This window comes from Antechinus flavipes, chromosome 2, assembly GCF_016432865.1.
Source record: "Antechinus flavipes isolate AdamAnt ecotype Samford, QLD, Australia chromosome 2, AdamAnt_v2, whole genome shotgun sequence".
Taxonomy (NCBI): Eukaryota; Metazoa; Chordata; class Mammalia; order Dasyuromorphia; family Dasyuridae; genus Antechinus; species Antechinus flavipes.
This window is the reverse complement of record NC_067399.1, coordinates 151,538,522-151,556,571: the sequence shown is the minus strand read 5'-3', so window position 1 is coordinate 151,556,571 and position 18,050 is coordinate 151,538,522.

The following is an 18,050-nucleotide window of genomic DNA, read 5'->3' as shown; positions in this document are numbered from 1 at the left end:
ATGCCTGCCAGAGGAATTGTCCATGAGACATTTTGTGACGCTGCAGAAGACAAGCTTACATCCCAACATAATGATGATGATGATGATGATGATGATGAACACAATGACAATGATAACATGGACAATTGTTTTCTATTTAAAACACGCCATCAAAAAAAATTATATAAAAAATAATTTAAATAAGATATGACATTTTCCAGGGGGAAAAAATTTAAGATTGTCATAGTTCTACCCAGCTCTAAATACAGTATTACTTTTCCTGAATAAAAATGAGTATGACTTCAAAGTCAAAGAAAAAGTCACACCAAAAGATTATATTAATTACTTCATGACATCAAGTTTTATGACTCCACTGAAAAACACATTAAAAAGCTTCTTCATCTCATAAAAACCTTCCCTAGTGATATCAAAATGTCATTTGGGCTCAGTAAGTGTAAAATTTTTAATGTATACCAAGGGAGGAAAAAAAGAATCTCAAACCTTAGAATTTAAACCTAAAAATCAAATAGAACCAACTCCATAGTTACAGTCTTCTTCAGGTAAGACAGAATGAGCACAAAATTATCAAGGAAAAAACTGTGGCTTGTATGTCTGAAGACTCAATGGTATCCTAAAGTCAAAATTCAATGGGAAAAATACATTTAGAGCAATTAACACAATTAATTAACACAGTTCTGATCTTAACACACACTTTAGGAACATTAAAGGGGATGGCAATAGATTTAGAGGGTATCCAAAATAAAATCTGATTTAATATTCAAAGAAAACATGGGAGGCATTCTCCAAAGAAATCTATGGAAATATTAACAAATGAGGAAAATGATTAATAGATGTTCTTAGATCAAGTGATAAGTGGGTTTAAAACTCAGAATACTTTTAGAAAACATAAAACCTCACAGAATAGTAATGGCTGAAAATAAATACATGTCACTGGAGTTAACAAATATAAACAATAATGGAGATTTTAATGAAACCTATGAAATTACTAAGATCGAAGAATGTAACTAAAAGACTATTCATGGGTAACAGCTACATGAATTCAACCAAAAATCTGTCAATAAAGAAGTGTTGAATAAAAGGCATAATCATGTGAATTTACAGACACAGAAACATTTATGATAGTAATGGAGGCAACTTAGTAGTATAATGGACAGATGCAGAGTAACTAGAACACTAGAGCTACATTGAGATAAGAGCACCAGCAGTACAGGAAGAGATAGAGTGTGCAAACATAATACAGCATTTCCAAATTCTAGTATCCCATTTGGATTCTATAAATGGAGAGAACTCATATACAGAGGCAAAAGTAAGTGGAATTATCTACTGCAGGGATTCTTATCATAGGATACAAAGACTTGCAAGGGATCCATAGATAGATTTCAGGGGTTCCATGAATTTGGGGAAGAAAATCTTCACTTTGATCTAATTAATTTCCTGTGTCACCCATGGACCTTATTTCATTCATTTGAAATCATCATTCTGGTGGCTTTACCAAACTACCCAAGTGGTCTATGTCTCAAAAGAATGAGAGATGATTATACAGTACAGCTTGCAGCCCAACCTTATGTCTTTAAACTATGTCCTTTCTCTTGATGAGATGTAAATGAGGAAGGAATGGAATGGGAACTTAATCCAGAGTCTCTCTTGGAGTTTGAGTATGTAGCTACTCATTTATTGGTTGTTAGAAATATTTGCTACTCAATTTCATTTCTTGTTACAACCTTGATATCCTATTTAATTTTTTTCTTTGAACTAATATGGTATGACTTGGTTTTCATAAAAAGGGAACATCAGGTTAGGGTTTGTAAACCACAAATTTAAATAGACAGTAATCCTAAAACTACTTGAAATTTATGCATAGATTTCAAAGGCCTTGATAGAGGTATGAGAAAAGTCCCAGTTTACTAATTAATTTTTAAATGGTCTGATCTATGATTTAAATGATGCCAGGAATTCCCAATGTGGGAATTATTTTCCACAGATTCCAAATTCCTATTTATTTGTAACTTATGGCCTTAGAGAGATGCCAGGGAGAGAAAGAAGATGTAGGAGTGTGTGTCAGAACAGAACTTAAATCCACGTCTTTTTAACTCCTAGACTAACTGTGCCATGCTTCTTTTCACAAATTAATTAAACATTAATTAATTCAAGGCTCAACATTGTCCTTGATGTATTTTAAGTGGATATACTGCTTTGAGTAAGTCCCTTGTATATGAGAAAATGCATATCGTTCTGTGTGTATTTACTTGGAAATTCTTTGACATTCATTGAAAAGATATTCTTCATAATGAGAAAATACTTAATTCTCATAAAGAAGGCTTTAATGTCTATAAGTTCATCCCCAGTAACCTGGGCAGGATAGATTATGCTTCCTAATGCCCAGCAAAGTATTAAAGAAGATTATGATGGGAGGTTTGCTATTAAAGGTATACTGCTTCTGACTTAATTTCTCTAACACTTAAAATAGAAAAGAAATTGAAGCTTAAACAGTTTTAGTTGTATAATTAACCAAAGTATGCCCAAACTGTAGTTCTCTCCCAAACCAAAATTTTAATTACCTATCAGTTATCTTTTGGCTTCTCTAATGGTCACTAGTCCAACTTGTTTTCCTTTTTAATGCTATTTTTTTCTCTTTGAATCTCATTATATTCTTTCTTGTTAATTTGAAATCAGCCCACGTAAATTCTCTACAGGCTTACCTGGGAAAAACAGGTAGATATAATAATTACTATCACTTTAAGAATATTGCATTTTTGTCATTTAAAAAATCTCCTTAAAAGCATTTTCACCTCATTTTAAAAGACTTCAATCCCCTCTTTAAGCTTACAGATATGTGATTTTCTGATTACTGGAGCAATCAAAGCCACCTTGAGAACTTCACATTAGTTTCCCTGATAACATAATCCTTACTCTGGTGAATTGATGCCTTGAAACATTGTCCTCCCTAATGCCAAAGTGTTAATGGTAGGGAATAAAATCCCAATCTGATTTGACACACAGGGATTTTGGAAGAGGAAACACACAAAATGGCATAATGCAGGGGTAGAATCATCTGACAGGAAATGAGCTGTTGATCTGCTTATTACATATGCATTTACTGTTACATTTTCCTGCTGAAATAGCTGGAATTCCTTTCTCAGCATTCGTTCCACAACTGTGGCTAAATGGAATCCTTCATCATGCACAGAATTTAGTTACTAAGGATACTTCTGCATTTTCTGGTGATTACAGTGATGACTTGGCCCCTAAAGAGGAAAATCAAACTTCTCTTATATTTAAAATTATATCTAAAAAGGAATCCCTCTCAGATAAACAGCCTCATTATTCTGACCAAAGGCCAAAATCTAAGTACCCCATTCTTAGTAATAGCTTTACATCAATGTAGAAGCAAGCAAAAAAGCAAATTGAGGAGCAGACAGCAATCAAAGGCAATGGCCTTAGATATCTATGTAGAAATGTACTGTCTGGATGCAAGCAAGATGAACTTGAGGTTCTAATGCAAGGAGACAAATTTGACCACCTCGGCACCATTGAGACTTGATGGATGAGACTGATGATCAGAATATGGCTCTAAAAGGACATGTCTCACTTAGAAAAAATGTTTTAGAGAAAGGGAAAGGAAAGTGAAAAAGAGAAACCCTTTATATTAAGAAAATTCCTTTCAGGTGAGAGGCAACCTATTATACATAGCAAATTGAGTCAGCCTTTCTGTGAGTTTACGTCCTATACTTGACAAATTCCCTGCATGTTCTTCACATGAGTCAACAACAACAAAAATACTCAAACAATGAAATTCAGGAACCAGAGAATGTGTAAAAAGAATTAGGATAAAGATCAAGAGAGGCAGAAAGAGAAATAAGATGGTCTTAAGTGCATACTGTAGACTCCTCCATTCTCTCACCCCCAAGATAGAAAGAAGAAATCAATAAGAGATTCAAGAAACAGTAATCAGCCTGAAAAGAGGCATGATTATTAGTAGCAATAGGAGAGTTCAATTATTCTGACTTCTACAAGAACTCCCAATCTACATCAAACATTAATAATTCCTTTTTTCTTAGTATCATTTTATTCTAATATAGGAAATAAGTGAGGTTTATGCTGACAGTAATACAGCAACCCAAAAAATCAGTTTGATGCTAATAGACACGCATAAGAAAGGCACAAAAGTGAGGTTAATTGTAACGCCAGCTTCATATAATGCTTTTGTTCTTGCCCCTAGTTCCATTTCTATCCCAATCAAGGAACTAAGGGGAGCCTGATTGACCTATCTCACAAATCTTAAGTTTTTTGTTCAGTAGAGTTACCCAAATTGTATTTGGTGATTCAAATTGATACTCAGGGATTTTCTTTGAATTTAAATAATTTTCTAACCTCAAAAAAATAAACTTTGCCTTAGAGAATTTCTCCTGGCTTTTGATTAATGTCTATCTACATGTGATATGTCATAGATCTTGGCTATGCAGAAAAAGAATTTAACCTTCCCTTGTAAATAGAGACTTACAAACTACTGCAAAAAGCAATAGATGGCCTAAGAAGACAGAATAGCTAAAGACCAACAGATGGTAGCAGAGAACAGTTCAGAAACTTTAAAACTACCAGAAATGCCAAATGGCAAGCAGAAATGTAACTTTGGCCCAGCAGAAACAATATGGTGGAGGTTGGAGGGGTGAAACCTAGCGGAGAAAAGTATGATGCTTTGGATAGAATGAGAGAGTTTCAACAAATGCAGCTCTGCACATTCTGATTGCCATAGCCTGCAGCAAACATTCCCTGAATAAACACGTGCCTATATTCATGCCTTCCATGTGTGCACCCTGACCACAATATTCTTGGTCTGTATAAAACAAATTCATGCTTCTTTGTGGTGATTAACTTGAGGGAGAGTACCTCAATGTGTGTATGACTTGATTATTGTCACTTAATGTTTTAATTTTTTAATAATTATCCTTTGTTTGGAATTAGTGTGTGCTTTGTAAAAATAAAAACACTGCTGGAGGCTAAGGAGCTATGGTTTTGAGTAGATGGCAAATCCAGACTTCATTAACTTGGTATAGATTTTCTGGGAGTACATGTATGAGGGAATCCCCAGGTGCTACATTTGGAAGGGAAGAGTAATCTGAGATTTCTACTTTTGAATGCCCTAGAACAATAAGGGCCTGTTGAAGTTTTGTTGTTTTTTCTTTTCATTTCTAGCTTACAATTAAACAGCAAGGTTTTCAAATGAGACTTCTACAAGCCAAATCAATTCTGAGAATTGCAAAATTGTGTAGTTAGAAAGGTCTTTAGTCCAACCATTATCCAGAAAGGAATCCTTTAATATGTATGACAAGGGATCATCTGGCCTCTGCTTGAAGACCTCCAATGATAAACACCCACTACTTCCTCAGGCAGCACATTCTACTTATAGATAGTTTTTATTATCAGGAAGTTTTTTTATTTCTTATTTCAAACCTAAATGTGTCCTTTTGGAACTTCTACTCTTTTCTATTCTGTGTTCTGGAGCAAAACAAAACTAGTCTAATGGGTCTTCCACAAAACAAAGAAGACTTGTATATATTGAAAGAACCATTTTAAAACAAGATTCAGCCACAACTTATTACTACTATTGCAAGCTTACATTTGACATTTGAACAATGTGACAAGTCCACTGGAATTGCACTCTTTGCAGTAGTGTTTGAATGTTTGACAGTTTAACTTAAGAAAGTAGCTCAATGTAGGGTACCTTATCTTGTTAGGTGACCATCAGAATCTTCCTAAGATAATTCAAATGAAAGCAATTCAGTTTTCTGGCATGGTGCTGGTGTTCTCTTCAGGTTTCGCAGACATACAACAATGAACTAGAGACTTTTAGTTTGGTAAGTAGCCTAATACTTCTTCTCTCCCACACTTTCTTTCAGAGCCTCCCAAATACTGAGTTAGCTCTGGCAATGTATACTTCAACCTCACCATCTATGCGTACATCCCTAGAAAATTTTGCATGACTACTGACTAGCCATCTTACATTTCACCTTGAATCTGCACCGTCTCCTTCAAAGTTGCTGCCGTCTCCCCAGCCAGGCAGTTGGATCGTCTTCTGTTCTGTTTATTGTTTTATTTTCTCCAATGAAGAAACTTGCCTTTCTGTCAATCAAATCTATTCATGAAACTTAAGATCTCCAAAACTCTTAAATTCACAAACTTACGACATAACCACTTCAAGAATGATATTCAACCTCTTAATCAGGAAAGCAAAAATAAAATGGAAAAGGCAGCAGAAATCCAGGCACAAGTTTACCTAGTACAGTTCACACTTCATATAGAAATAGCCTTGGATAAGAGTGAAAGAATAAACCCTTATTATCTCATAGGAAATCTACAGACAGAGAACATTTCTCTGCACACTGGAGATTTGAAGGAAGAAAGGAAGTCAAAAGATGCCTCTCCTTTTAACCAAGATTCTACCCTTATCCTGCTGTCATTCATATAAGGCAAGCAACTTTCGCAGATGTTCTATACAGTTTGCTTTATAATATCATAAGCTTTTTCATTGTTCTTCCAAAGAACAAGAATGGTTTCACTGAGCCAGTCACACTTCCTCGTCCCTTTTACCTTTATGACCAGCAAAATGAGCAAATCAAATACATTTATTAAGTGTTTACTTTGTGCCAAGTAATGTGCTTTATTGGGAATGAATTGTAAGTGAAACAATCTCTGTCCTCATGGAAATTATATTCTACGGCAGAGATAGTTCATTCAGGGGAGTAGTAATCAAGATAAGAAGACTTTGAGAATGTCCTTTATTGCTTCTTCTGACTTCTTTGTGAGTATTTGCCTTGTATGAGATCTTCATGAGATAGTCTACCATGCTTTCCATATGTGGAGGCATCAGTTACAGCAAATAATCTGGGAAATCATAGAGTTGGTGACTCAAACAATAAGATGGAAAGTCTTTTGGAAAGAGCAAAAGCAGCTAAGTTAGTTAGGTGGTACAGTGGATAGAGTTCCAGATCTGGAATGAAAAAGACTCATTTTTATGAGTTCAAATCCAGCTTATTAAAACTGTGTGACTCTGGGCAAGTCACTTAACCCTGTTTGCCTCAGTTTCCTCATCTGTAAAACAAGCTGGAGAAGGAAATGACAAACCACTCCAGTATCTTGCCAAGAAAATCCCCAATAAGGTCACAGTCACATACAACCAAACAATAAAATTCCAGAACCAATGGAAATGTTGATATGATTACAAAAATGCAAGAAAGTCAATAACTAAAGTCAAGAATTCAATTTCTCAGGTGACAGAGGAAAACTAACAAATTTATTCACCTTTTCACTTTATCCATTAGATCATCAGCTCCTTAAGGACAGGAACTGTTCTGGATTTTTGTTTTGTTTTGTTTTGTTTTCATTCTTTGTATTCCCGAAGCTTAACATAGCATTTGACATATAGTAGGTGCTTAATAAATGCTTGGTTTATTAATTTTATTTTATTTCATTAGGAACATAAATTTAGAAGTCAAAAGGACTTTAGAAATCATGTAATTTGTGGTTGAGAAAATTTTGGTCCCTGAGAAGTGAAATAATTTGCATATCTAGTAAGTAGCAGAGCTAAGATGTCACACCCAGGTTCTTTGGATCTAAATCCACAACATTATGCTTCAATCTCAGTGAAAGTTTGTCCAAGCATTGTTTCTAGGAGACTTCAATAATGTTATAGTGCAGGCTACATGTCTAACTGAAAATAGAATCTGATATCTCTCTGACCTACTATCATTGTTATTTAAGGTTGCGGGAATGGGACTGGCAACTTTTTTCATGAAATATAACCAGAAACACATGTATTCCGTCTGGAAGATAGACGTTGTCACAGTTCACGCAAAATCTGTTCACTGATGAATTATCCCAGACAAATTTTTCCCAAATGCTTTACAATGAGTTTTTGGACAACTGGGATTTTGTTCTTAGTTTATAATATATTTTTTTCTTAGAGAGAAAGCACTTCTATCAAGTGCTAGAAGTTATTGATTGATCAAATAAAGACAATATCATCCTTTGGATTTCTCATTTCTTCATGATCATGCTTACTAGTTGGTTGTCTTAATGTTACAAAGAAAGGTAATTAAAACTGCAGAGGAAATAACAGTATCTTCATGACCTGGCACTCAGGCCATCATCACAGAAATATTGAAACAGAGTCCGACTTGACCTGTGTCCAACCAGACTATACTAAAAGCAAGTTAGTGTGCATAAAAACTAAGTTGCCCAACCTAATCAGAGCCAAAAAAAAAAAAAAATTATGGACTATTTGCCCTGAAGAAGAGAAGGCTATAGCCTGATTTAATCAGTGTCTTTAAATTAAAGAGGACTCTTGAACACTCATCAGCTGTTCTTAATCACCTTGAGGGAACAAATCAGAGGAAGCAGGTTTTAACTATATGAGAGGCTTTCATTAGATTTAAGTGAGAATGTCCTAAGCAACAGTTGTTAAACATGGAATGAATGACTAAAACTATGGAATTTTCTTCAAAAAAGGATAAAATCTCATCAAACTCAGATGATTTAAATAAGATTGACTGAAGATGGAGGGGACAGACAAAATGACTTCTCACATTCTTGACCTAAAATTGTGCTTCTAGGATTTCTTCAAAATTCACAAATTAAATTATCCCATTTATTCATGTGACTTCCTTCTCTGATCTCCTCTGGCCCCATCTCTCTGGGTCCCACAGTCCTTTCAGAGCAATGTAGCTAATTCATGCATGGGACAATTTGCAAACTGCCAATTTGCAGATTAATTGCCCCCCAAACAATATGCTGTACAGACAGGTTGTCCACACAGTGATCCCACATCTTTTTGTGCTAAGGATGACTGGTAATGGGCAGTTGAAATGCTTTCTGGGCAAACAATGGACTTGTTCAAGTGTGCAACTACTTAAGGGGAAGCAGTTACGCCCACCACGGGTGGCAAAGGTTTGGGCAGCCTGAGGCCAGCTGCTCTGTCCTGTCATGAGAATACAGAGGACATGTGGGTGAAACAAAAGCAGCCTGGCCCTATTACCCATTGCAGTGCAGAACAACGCAGAAATATCAACAGCATATGGGCCCAGAGGGACTTCTCTCATTTAACAAACATTACTTTCCCCTTCACAAGACAACAATATTTGGATACCTTAAATCATCCGAGTAACTAAATTAAATTCCCAAGGCAGCCAGAACCAAGATGCTAATTGGCTTGGCTCATGATTCTTTTAATGGAACTCCCCTTCAGTGAAACAGATTGGCTCTTTTTTTTTTTCCAGACAACTAATTATTAATTGAAGTAATGAATAGAAAAGGATTGGAAGGCCTGCGTACCCCTGCCTGGTAAATTTTAAACCCCCGCTATTCAAAAACACAATGGAGAGGTGAAGCGTCTTTTTGCCAGACAGGAAAGCAAAGGGACAAGCCAGACAGGACCAATATCAAAACAAACTGTATTTCTTTCTTTCTTTCATTCTTTCTTTTTTTTTTTAACATTTTTGAAACCATTTATAATGATTTGCAACAGTCTTGCTCTCTCTTTTCCCTGCCAAGATAATGAAAAACCACATGATTTTCCAAAACCTCATACCATTAGATAAAGTGATGTGCTCAACAAGTCAAAATACAACAATGTGCTTAAAAAGTAAAGCTTAGATTTGAAGTCTAATGGGCAAAAGTATGTTTTCTTTCTTCTGAGAATAGAGTAGGAAATCTTGAGAGTCACTTTTTCTTCTATAGCTTCATGTTTAACTTTCTGATCCTGTGTTTGCAAGAATGTGGATATTTCAGGACTTTAATTCTATTTCCCCTATAATAACAGTGGAACATCCCATTTGGGAGCTAGCATGCTTGGGTCAGTAACCACTGCTTGGCATCGAAAATAAATCAATATGTGGCAACTGCAACCTACTTAGTAAAGTCTGATGTCTTTAAATTTAGTGGGAAAAGAGTTTAATTGGAGAAGCAAATTATAAGTGAACAGACAAGTTTAAAAAAAATTACTTTTTCTCTAATAACCAAGCCAGAGACATTCTAACCAAGGGCTTAAGAGAGGTTGTAATCTCTGTTTCTCTTGTTAAACATGGAGTTTCCTGAGTCTTCACACATGCTTAAGTTCATGTCAATAAGAGATGCCAGGATTGTTGCTAAGAGGGAAAAAGGGTTATCTGCATCAAGTTGTTTGTTTGTAGGTCAAATGAGATATAGGAGCTCATTGGGGTTTTCAAACCCTTCTGCACAAGTAATGTCTGTAATGTCTGACCTCAGCCCTGAAACTGTACCTCACTTGATATCTATGTGGATTTACTTTTCTTTCACCTAGCAGCATGGGGCATTACAATATCAGCAGGGTTTGACTGCACTCTATTACATAAAACAGAGGAACTGAGACTCAAGAACACGGTTCTCTTTAGTTGATGTAAGAGAGTTTGTCAATTTACAGAGATCCCCACAGCATTGGGCAATTTAGCAGCATCCCCATTGTATGAGATGGGGAAATAGAAATGAGGAAGCTGAATCTCACACAGTGACTTCTAGTTAGCTTTAAGACTGTATTGTCTATTCTTTTAAGGAAAGCAATTCCCTAGCTAAGCTGTTCTTCTTTCTTAGCCAACACAACAAGCCTGTCATTATTTGCTCTATAAAAACTGCTCACTAGTTTTGATTAAATGGTCAAATAGTTGAAAACAGATTTGTGAGCTAAGGCAGCATTCAGTTAGAGAACTGGCATGGTTCATGATTATCAGCATCATCTCCTGCCACCTACAGTCTCTGAGGACCTACCTTGCCTGCAAACCTCCAATATCTTCCAAGCAGGCCCCTCTCCAGTCATTTACACCTCCATAGGATCTTCCTTAATTTAAAGCCTCTATGAAACTCCAGCAAGAGCCAACTTAAATTCAGTCTTGTGAGCCAATTGTTAAATTTAAATTTTCAGTGTGAGCATTTACACCTCAGATATTGACAAATGTTCCAAAACAGGACTCTATTATTTTTTTATGGTTTAGAAAAGAAAGTAATGAAGAAAACATTAATGAGGCAGATTAAACTTTAAAATGTATGGTACATACTTTTTTGGGGGGTGAGGGGGAATCAGTTGTTAAACATTTACCAACACAGTCACACTCCAGGAACCCTATCCAGTCACCTATTGCCCCACAAGACTTGTTTTGCACCTCTCTGAATACCTTCCACATTACCACATCCTTTTCTTTCTTTTTTTGGAGGCAGAGTTTTCTGAGCCTGGATTTGAACTCAGGCCTTCCTGACTTTAGGGCCTGTGCTCTATTCACTGTGTCACTTAATTGTCCCTCTACTACCCTCTTTCCAGCTACACACTAATGCCCGACCCAATACCCTGGGACAACTTCAGGAGAGGACAAATAAGTATTTAATGATAACTGATTTGAATTTATCCATCAAAGGAGGGCCAAAAAGATGGAGAGAGTAAGGAAATGGAGAAATCTAATTTGTTGCCTATGAAGTAGGAATTCTAGCACAGTGAAAGGTTTGGGTAACTTTAACTTGGGGAGGCGAGGTTGAATTGAGGGGGGTGGGAATAAGAGAATAGAGATCAGGTTAATCAATGGAACAGATCAGAATTGTTGGGATGATGTGTGTATGACAAAGTGGGAGCATGTTAATCTTTGACTGATAAATTCAAATCTTAATTGCTTGAAAAATGAACCCAAAACAGGAAGATTGGATTACCTCTTTGCTCCCTAATATCATTTTTGGTTCTCCTTCTAACACTATCATTCAGTAACCTTTCCTGTTTTTGGTTCATTTATCAACCAATTAAGATTCTAATAGCTGATATTTACTGAGTACCAGGATACTCTCCTTCCTTCCTCAGTGAGGTCAGTACTTAGTTCATCATCATTTACCTCTCTCCAATACCTGTTCTCATACTATATAGGACTTCAACATATGTATTGATTCTCCCTCAAATACCACATTCCAATTCCTCGACTTACTCATTTCTAATGACCTACTCCTTGACCCCAGCACACTAGGCACACAGATGACCATACTCTTGATTTGGCCACAAATATGGTACACACATGCTCATGAACTCTGAAATTCCTTTATCTGATCATAATTTATTATCATCCTATCTTGCTTACAACTCTAAAACCTGCTCTTTAACATCACCATCACCTTCAATATCTTTCAATTCTTTCTGAGGCTATCACCCCTGTACTAGCTATACACTCTCCTCTTCTCTGGCTTTTGGCTAGCCAGTTCAGTTGTACAATGACTTCTCTCAAATCCTTTACCTCTTTATCCTAATAAAGATCTTGCCCTTCAAAATTCCAGCCTTGGATTGCTCCACCAACTACTCATCACCTTCTTTGCTATTCACATATAGCTGAATAAAGCTGAAGAAAATTTTTTAAATCACATAAACAAGGTCCCTTACAAGTTTATGTTATATAATCTTAATCTGCAGAAGAGCAATCCATTTACACCTTTCTAATAAATTTACTATCCTGTTCATGAAAGCAGCTTTCTCAAACATTTCCAACCTTCCTCAAACTCTCCTTGTCTCCCCTTATCTCAACTTTCTCAGTTAAGAATTTCTCTTTCTTCATTCATCAATCATTTTTCAGTCTTATCCAACTCTTCATGATCACATTCAGAGTTCTTTTTACCATTTCCTTCTCTAGCTCATTTTACAGATGAGGAAACTGTGGCAAGAGGTTAATTGACTTGCCCAAAATCACACAGCTAGTGTCTGAGGCCAGATTTGAACTCAGGAAGATGAATCTTCCTGACTCCAGGTTCACCATCCTATGCAACATAGAGCCACCTAATTGCCCCACCTTGCTTCATATTTCATTAAAATGTTAAGGCCATTAACTGAGACCACACTGTTCCTCCCTCCTTCTCATCTCACATCACTCAGACAACTTCTGTCACCATCTCCTCCTTCCTTCAACCCTCTTAAATATGAAGAGGTGGCCTTTATCCTTAATAGCGCAAACCTCTCTACAAGCAAACATTATCCCATTACATCATTTATCATCTCTACACTTTCATAAAGTTTTAATTACTTCCTGTCTATTGGATGCTTACCTAACTGCTTACAAATATGCCTCCCCAAAAGAGGGAAAGAAGGAATCTTACCAAATTCTTTTTATGATACAGACATGGTGCTGATACCTAAACCAGGTAGAGTCAAAATAGAGAAAATTATAGACCAATTTCCCTATTTGATGCAAGAATCTTAAATAAAATATTAGCAAAGAGATTACAGAAAGTCAACCCCAGGGTACCAAGTAGGATTTACACCAGGAATGCAGGGCTGGTTCAATAATAGGAAAATCATTAGCATAATTGACTATGTCAGTAACCAAACTAACAAAAATCATATGATTATTTCAATAGATGCAGAAAAAGCATTTGACAAAAACCAATACCCATTCCTATTAAAAACACCAGAGAGCATAGGACCAAATGAAGTTTCCCTTAAAATGATCAATAGCATCTATTTAAAACCATAAGCAAGCATTAGATGTAATGGGGAGAAACTAGAACTATTCCCAATAAAATCAGGGATGAAACAAGGTTGTCCACTATCATCATTACTATTCTACATTGTATTAGAAATGTTAGCTTTGTCAGTAAGAGAAGAAAAAGAGATTAAAGGAATTAGAATACGTAAGGAGAAAACAAAAATTATCACTCTTTGCAGATGATATGATAGTATACTTAGAGAACCCCAGAGAATCAACTAAAAAACTACTAGAAACAATTCACAACTTTAGCAAAATTGTAAGATACAAAATAAATCCACAAAAATCATAAGCATTTTTATATATCACCAACAAAGTTCAGCAACAAAAGATACAAAAAGAAATTCCATTTAAAATAACTGTAGATTATATAAAATATTTGGGTGTCTATCTGCCAAGACAAAGTCAAGAACTATATAAACACAATTATAAAACACTTTCCACACAAATAAAGTTGGATCTAATCTCTTGGAAAAATATCAAGTGCTCATGGGTAGGCTGAGCTAATATAATAAAAATGACAATATCACCTAAATTAATTTACTTATTAAATGCCATACCAATCAAACTTCCAAGAAATTACTTCACAGAGCTAAAAAAACAAAAATGATGACAAAGTTCATCTGGAAGAGCAAAAGGTCAAGAATTTTAGGAGAATTAATGAAACAAAATGCAAATGAATAAGGCCTAGCTCTACCAGACCTAAAACTATATTATAAAATAGTGTTCATTAAAACCATTTGGTACTGGCTAAGAAAAAGAGTAGTTGATCAGTGGAATAGATTAGGTTCACAGTACAAAATAGTCAATGACTATAGTAATCTAATGTTTGATAAACCCAAGGACCCTAGCTTTGGGGATAAGAACTCACCATTTGACAAAAAATGCTGGGAAAATTGGAAATTAGTATGCAGAAACTAAATATTGACCCACACCTAACATCCTATACCAAGATAAGAACAAAATGGGTTCATGATTTAGACATAAAGAGTAATAAATAAGCAAATTAGAAAAACAAAGGGTAGTTTACCTCTCAGATATGTGGAGAAGGAAGGAATTTGTGGCCAAAGAAGAACTTGAATACATTTCTGAATGCAAAATGGATAATTTTGATTATATTAAATTTAAAAGGGTTTGTACAAACAAAAGCAATGCAGACAAAATTAGAAGGAAAGCAATAAACTGAAGGAAAAAAATTTTACATTCAAGGATTCTGATATAGACCTCATTTCTAAAATATAGAGAGAATTGACTCAACTTATAAGAATTCAAACCACTCTCCAATTAATAAGTTGTCAAAGAATATGAACAGACAGTTTTCAGATGAAGAAATTAAAAACATTTCTAGTCATATGTAAAGGTACTCTAAATCATTATTGATGAGAGAAATGAAAATTAAGACAATTCTGAGGTACCACTACACACCTCTTAGATTGGCTAAAATGACAGAAAAATCTTGGAAGTATGTGAGAAAACTGGGGTACTGATACATTGTTGGTGGAGTTGTGAACTAATTGAACCATTCTGGAGAGCAATTTGGAACTATGCCCAAAGAGCTATCGAACTGTGCATACCTTTTGATCCAGGAGTGTTCCTACTGGGCTTCTATCCTAAAGAGATCATAAAAGAGGGAAAAGAACCCACATGTGCAAAAATGTTTGTGGCAGCCCTTTTGTATTGGTAAAAACCTGGAAACTGAGTTTCCATCAGTTGGGGAATGGCTGAACAAGTTAAGGTATATGAATATTATGGAATATTATTGTTCTCTAAGAAATTATCAGGAGGATGATTTCAGAGAGGCCTAGAGGGACTCACATGAACTGATGCTAAGTGAAATGAGCAGAACCAGGAGATTATTATAAGTGGCAATAGCAAGATTATATGATGATCAATTCTGATGGACATGGATCTTGTCAAAGTGAGGTGATTCAGAGCAGTTCCCAATGATCTTGTGATGAAGAAAGCCATCTGCACCCAGAGAGAGAACAGTGGAAACTGAATGTGGACCACAACATAGCATTTTTACTCTTTTTTATTGCTTTTTGCTTGCATTTTGTTTTCTTTCTCATTTTTCCCCTTTTTGATCTGGTTTTTCTGGAGCAGGATGATATTTATGGAAATATGTATAGAGGAATTACACATGTGCAACATACATTAAATCACTTGCTGACTGGAGGAGAGGATGGGCCAAGGGAGGGAAAAAAGTAGAACACAGAGTTTTGTAGGCGTGAATGTCAAAAATTATCCATGTCTATATTTTAAAAATAAAAAGCTTAAATTAAAAAAAAAACAAATATGCCTCCCCCACTTCCTCAAAAAATATTCACTTGATCCATCCATCTCTTTGATTATCTTTCCTTTCTTTTGTGACTAAACTCCTAAAAGTTATCTGTAATCCTTACCTCCACTCCTTTCCTCTTTTTCTTCTTAACTCTTTACAATCTGTCCTCTAATTTCATGGTTCGACTGAAATCACTATCTCTAAAATTACTAATGGTGTCTTAATTGCCCTATCTAATGGTCCTTTCTTAATCATTAATCTTCTAGACAACTCTGTAGCCTTTGAAACTTTCAATCAACCTCTTCTTTTTTCTCTAAGTGTCCTATCACTACTCTTTCCTAGTTCTCCTGTTCAGTCTCCTTTGCTGGATTTTCATCCAAGTCACTGCTCTAACAAGAGGAATCCCTCAAGGTACCATCCTGGCTTTTTTTCCCTTCTCCCTCCATACAATTTCACTTGAAGATTCCATCACTCTCCAAGTATCATCTCTATAAAAATAGTTCTCAAGTTTACTTGCCTAGCTCTAACTTCTCTGCTGACCTCCAGTCTTATATCTCCAACTGCCTAGTCTATATCTCAAACAAATATCTCATAGCCATATCAAATTTAACTTGTTTAATACTGAACTTATTTTCATTTCCTCCAAACTTTCCCTTAACTTCTCTATTAATGTCAAGTGTATCACCATCTTCTCAGTCACATAATGTAGGTGTCCTCATCTTTCACTTCCCATATCAGTTGTCAAATCCTGATTTCTACCTTTAGAACCTCTCTTGAACATGACTCTGGCATTGCCCCCACTCTGATCTAGGACTTCACCGCCTCCAGCCTACACCATTTAAATATCCTGATGGTGGGTCCACCTGCTTCAAGTCTCTTCCCATTCTAGTCCATACTGCACTCACTTGTCAAATGATCTTTCTAAAACATGTGTGATCATATCAAACCCACATACATATACACTCAATAAATTCCAGTGACTTCCTATTACCTCCAGAATCAAATATAAAATCCTCTTTGGGGCTTTTTGAAGACTTTCTTTCATAATTTGGCCCCTTTCTCCTTTTCTAGGCTCCTTATACTCTACAATATCCTACCCTATTCCCATACACTTTGATTCAGTGACACTGACTTCGTGGCCATTTTTTGAAGATACTCTGAGTATTTTCATTGGCTGTTGCTTATACTTGGAATTCTCTCCCTCCTCTTCCTCCTGACTTTCCTGATTTCCTTATGTCCCAGCTAAAATCCCACTTTCTACAGTAAGCCTTTCCTGATACCTCTTATTTCTAATACCATCCCTCTGTTGATTGTTTGCTATTTATCCTTTATCTAGTTTGCTATACATAGTTGTTGGCATGCTGTCTTCTCCATTAAACTGTAAGTTTCTTAAAGGCAGGAACTAATTTTTTAATCTTCTTTATTTATCCCTAGTGATTAGTACCATGACTACCATGTATTAAGTACTTAATAAATGTTTATTGACTGACTACCTCATCACTTACTCACTACTCAATAAAAAGGAATCAATATTTCAAAGTTATCATTGATTTAATGTAATATATATTTCATTTTTTTCTTTGTTGGTTTTTTATTTATTTTTTACACATTGTTTTATGAATCATGTTGAGAGAGAAAAATCAGAACAAAAGGGAAAAATCATGGGAGAGAAAAAAAACATAAAAAGGAAGTGAACAGAGAATGTGTTGATTTACACTCAATCTCCATTCTTTTTCTGGATGTAGATGGCGTCTTTTGAGATTGCTTTGGATCACTGAACCTCTGACAAGAACCAAGTTTTTCATAGTTGATCACCACATATTCTTGCTATTATTGTATACAAGGTATTCCTGGTTTTACTTGTTTCACTCAGTATCAGTTCATGTAAATCTTTCTAGGCTTTTCTAAAATCAACTCGCTCTCCCCAATTGATGGCATCAATTCATTTTCCAAGTCTTTGCTGCCATAAAAAGAACTGCTACAAACATTTTTTGCACATATGAGTCCTTTTCTCTTCTTTATGATTTCTTTGGAGTACAGACCCAGTAGGGACATTGCTGGGTCAAAGGGTATACACAGTTTTATGAACAAGTTGCTCTCCTAATTTGTTTATAGTATCATCCATTATGCCCAAATTATGTACCTATTCTTAATCTTATTCTGGTTATGGGGTGTGAGATGTAAGTCTATGCCAAGTTTTTGACATAATATTTTCCAGTTTTCCCAGCAATTTTTGTCAAATAGTTCTTATTCCAGAA